This window comes from Chiloscyllium plagiosum, chromosome 26 (assembly GCF_004010195.1).
Source record: "Chiloscyllium plagiosum isolate BGI_BamShark_2017 chromosome 26, ASM401019v2, whole genome shotgun sequence".
Lineage (NCBI taxonomy): Eukaryota > Metazoa > Chordata > Chondrichthyes > Orectolobiformes > Hemiscylliidae > Chiloscyllium > Chiloscyllium plagiosum.
In genome coordinates this window covers 43,148,828-43,153,362 of record NC_057735.1, presented here as the reverse complement: position 1 = coordinate 43,153,362, position 4,535 = coordinate 43,148,828, and the positions used below count along the sequence as shown (strand labels likewise).

Below are 4,535 nucleotides of genomic sequence, written 5' to 3'. Positions count from 1 at the left end.
CCCCCCCACCGCACCCCACATATCCCACCCCACCCACCCCACGTTCCCTGCCCCCTGCCATGTCCCACTACCCATGTTCCTCCCAAAGAAGGAATGCCCTATAATCCATTTAATTGAAGCAGATAGTTAACTATAAAAAATGTGGTGCTGGAGACAAACCAAACAACTTGAATAATGTGATAGGTACAAGAGCTGCATGCTGAGGGTCTAATCAAGGTAACGAATAATCCAAAACTGTATAAACTAAGGTAAGAGACCGTATAAGAAGTTGTCAAGATGATGGTGTCAGAACAGGACAGTAAGGGAGACTTTACAGATACTGAACAATGTGGTGGAGTGATATGTAGTGCTGCTTGAAACCAAGATCATGGTTGAGGCCGTCATTATGGGTAAGGAACTTGGCTATCAATTTCTGCTCGGCAATTCTGCATTGTTGTATACATCAAGGGCTGCTTACCTTAATTTCCAACGACCACTGAAGTGTTCCCTGACTGGAAGGCAACATTCTTGTCTGGCAATTGTTGTGCGGTGTCCATTCATCCGTTGCCATAGTGTCTGCATGATCTCACCAATATGGGGCATTAATCTAGATTCTGGGGCATCCTTGCCTGCAGTGTATGAGGTAGACAACATTGGCTGAGTCACATAAATATTTGCCGTGTACATGGTGCTTGGTGTTCCCAAGTGTGATGGTAGCATCCATGTCAATGATCCAACATGCCTTGCAGAGGTTGCCATGGCAGAGTTGAGAGATGTTGTGGTCAATGACCTCCCAACTGCTATACTCAATGCACTGACCAGTAAAGGCAGGCATACCAAATGCTGCTTTCACAATCCTGTCTACCTGGAACTCCGCCTTCAAGAAACTATGAACCTGCACTCCTAAGTCTCTTTATAGGTCCTGCCCTAATTTGCCTTTAAAAAATGCAGGACCTCACATTTATCTAAATTCTACTCTATTTGCCACTCCTCTGCCCATTAGTCCACCTGATCAAGGGCCCATTGTACTCTAAGGTAACCTTTGCTGTCTTTTGCTATGAGTTTATGAATTAACCTTACCTCATTCATGGGTGGCATGGTGGTCCAGTGGTTAGCACTGCTGCCTCACAGCGCCAGGGACTTGGATTCGATTCCAGCCTTGAGCAACTGTCTGTGTGGAGTTTGCACATTCTCCCCATGCCTGTGTGGGTTTCCTCCGGGTGCTCTGATTTCCTCTCGCAGTTCAAAGATGTACAGGCTAGATGAATTGGCCATACTAAATTGCTGAAAGTATTCCGTGATGTGCAGGTTAGCTGCATTAGTCAGGGAAATATGAAGTAATAGGGTAGGGGGATGGGTCTGGGTGGGATACTCTTCGTTGGTGTGGACTTGTTCGGCTAAATCGCCTGTTTCCACACTGTAGGGATTCTATTCTATGAAACAAAGACTGTGTCTCCTGACACCCGGAAAGGTTCACATTCCACGTGTACTGTGGAAGGTTCTGCACATACTTTATAAAATGCATTGCAAACATAAATGATGTTGACGGTACTAGCAGGGGTACTATACATTCACATTTTGGGGGTGCCAGTAGAGATTCTGTTGCACAATACTATTTCTAACTATCTTTACACTGTGGAATAATACTAGAGACATTGTAGAATGTTTTCATGTCCGCTTCCTGAAACAAAACCATCTTCTCAACCACTTTTGCCAATTTGATTAGTCTGGTATATACCCCACAATTATTATGTTGCTTTTGCTGCAGGTTCCAATAATTCATTGTTTAATTCTTTGTCCTACTTTGTACCCAAGTGACAGCATTGCAGATAAGCAATGACACAGCGATGGATTCTAGTTTTGGGGAGTCCTCCTGTGGTGCAGTGGTAGTGTCCATACCACTGGATCAAGAAGCCCAGGTTCGGTCTCATCTGCACCAGAGGTGTGTAATAACATCTCTGAACAGGTTGATTTGAAAAAAAATAACTATCTGTAGCCAATAATCTACTGCTACAGATTTTTTTTTTGTGTTATCAAGATGTGGGTCTACTATTACCTTTTTAAGAGAGTAAAAGCTATCAGTGACAGCACCAAGTGTTCTCAATAAGACACCATGTAACATGTGGGTAGCTGTTTACCTGGAAACAACAAAACAGATTCGAATTAGGCCAATCAGTTTAAATTATACCCTGAAAAAGACCAAATTCCAATCAAGTTTGAATTGAGTACATTGACAATCTTAAAAGCCAATGACACAATCCAATGCTTTGGGGTACAAGACCGGGGAAAATTGAACAGTTGGGAGGCGAACTGCCACCAGCTATAGACTGCTAGTCAGAACTGTCTGCGAGATACCTGTCTAGAAAAGGAATTTGCACAGAGAAAAACCTTAACGCTGACCTGGAGAGCCAGTCTACCAAAGAAAATAAATAGAAGATTTGACAGCTGGCTGGTTTTAAAATTTGGATTTTTCTGTAACTCTTAATTGAGAGTTTTATCAGAATAGTATTATTGAAAGGAAGGTAAAAGATATGTTAGAGAAAGAAGTTGTAAATAGTTATTAGTTTATTATTCTCAGTTATACTTTAAGAAATAAAGTTGTTAATAATTTTTACTTCACATAGTTCTTGGCCATTCTAATTTTTGCAGATTACTGCACAGGATAAATCTTTTCTATGTTGCTGGTTTTAAATTAAGCAGGAGGATTTATCTAACATCTGACATTTACTATTCTCAATCTCTACCCATACTCATTCTGCTTCCTGATTTTCAAGCTATGCTACTTTCTCACTACTAGCCTTATGTCATCTAATAAATAGTTGTCTCTTGCTTTGGAGTGTTAAGAGTTTTGTCTTTCGTTTATGTAAATTGAATTTCTTTGTCACAAGTAAATCATTTGTTGTGCTATCTTTTAGCTTTCATATTTCTAGCTTTTTGACTTTTTTCAGCAGATGATATCACTGGCCTTGGCATTGCCTTGACTATTAAATTTAACTTCATCTCTTTTAAAATCTGTCTCCTAAAAGCTTTGTTTTTCTTCCTTTTTATTTATCAATTGTTTTCAGTTCGCTAACTTTATTACTTTCGAAAACGTCCAAGACTTGAATGCTGTTCTTGTTTACATAGTGACCCTTATTCAATAAACAAAGCTTGGCAAACAGTGATATCTTTACTTCTACTTGCCAACATTCCAATGCTAATATTGTATTTCTGTTTTTTCACCTTCTGTTGGTCATCATTGATCTGTTTATGTCAAGTGTAGCACTTTAACTTCAAGTGCTCTGCCTGCACATGCTTCCTTTTCCCTGCAGCCTTGCTATGCAGAAATTGTCATTCCTTTTGGTCTTCAACTCTAATTTGTTTTTTGCTGTATTGGAAACTGGAATCAATTCAGTTTTACGGTCTGTCCTTTCTCCAAAATCCAGACTTTGCATAAACTGATCAAAACATCTTAATTTTCTTTGTCTTTTTATCAGGAAGTAGAGTACAGGTCATTCTGTAACATGCATTTCGTCAAAGCGAATTTGCTGTAACGTGCTTGACGAATTGGTGACGCTGTTTTTACAGCGCAAACTTTTAAAACATGTGTTAGCCCTAAGCGTGATTTTCTATAATGTGTTACACAAGAATGCAACCGTCAACTTCTAGAAGAACTGACTGTACAAAACTGTTTTTTAGGTTTGTATGATGTGGAATTGGTATCTTGTTGGGACTTCTGCTGGAGTTTGTTTTCCACTTGTATAACTAACGCATCTGTATAAAACGCATCGGTACCAATAGCAATCAGATGGCATGGAAAGCAGAGATTCAGGAAAATGCTCAAGGCTGTAAGTAGGTTAATGGAAAATCTAGTCAGCAAGAAACAGCAGCATAAGGAAAAAGTATGACCAAACCTCAAAGCCTACAAAATTGATATGAAGTCAGCTAATAAGGGCGTTAAGTGCAAATAGGACTAAGTTTTCTGCGCTGCAAGGATAAAATCAGTAAGTTTGCTGTTTAAACACCTGTGGATGACACAGTTTTGATGGTAATAGCTATAGCAATGTTCTCAACATTCACAATTTCTTTAATTTGTCAGTTTTTGCAACATTGTTTTCATGTATACAGTGCTCAGATTAAAAAAGCAAGATGGTGGATGCAAAATCATTAAAACTTCAATAAAATTGTAAGTGATGCCATTTAAGTGTAGCTTCATCTATGCATTTAAAAAAAAAATCCTTTAGTTGATCCATTCCTCATCTCTCGCGTATATTAACGCTTTGCAGTTAAGGGATCTCTTTCTGATTTCATTGTGGCTAGTTCTTTTTAAGATGAATTCAATCTAACTCCAATGCATTCAGGTCTATTATAAGAAATGAGCTGAAAATGTGTTGCTGGAAAAGCGCAGCAGGTCAGGCAGCATCCAAGGAGCAGGAGAATCGATGTTTCGGGCACGAGCCCTTTTCAGGAATGAGGAAAGTGTGCCAAGCAGGCTAAGATAAAAGGTAGGGAGGAGGGACTTGGGAGAGAGGCGTTGGAAATGTGATAGGTGGAAGGAGGTTAAGGTGAGGGTGATA

General features: G+C 39.6%; 1 protein-coding gene across 1 annotated transcript in view; it reads left to right on the top strand.

Annotated features, from left to right (window-relative positions):
• Positions 1-4,535, top strand: part of bcas2 (BCAS2 pre-mRNA processing factor) — a 42,472-nt gene that overhangs the window by 1,735 nt on the left and 36,202 nt on the right. The window lies entirely within an intron of this gene.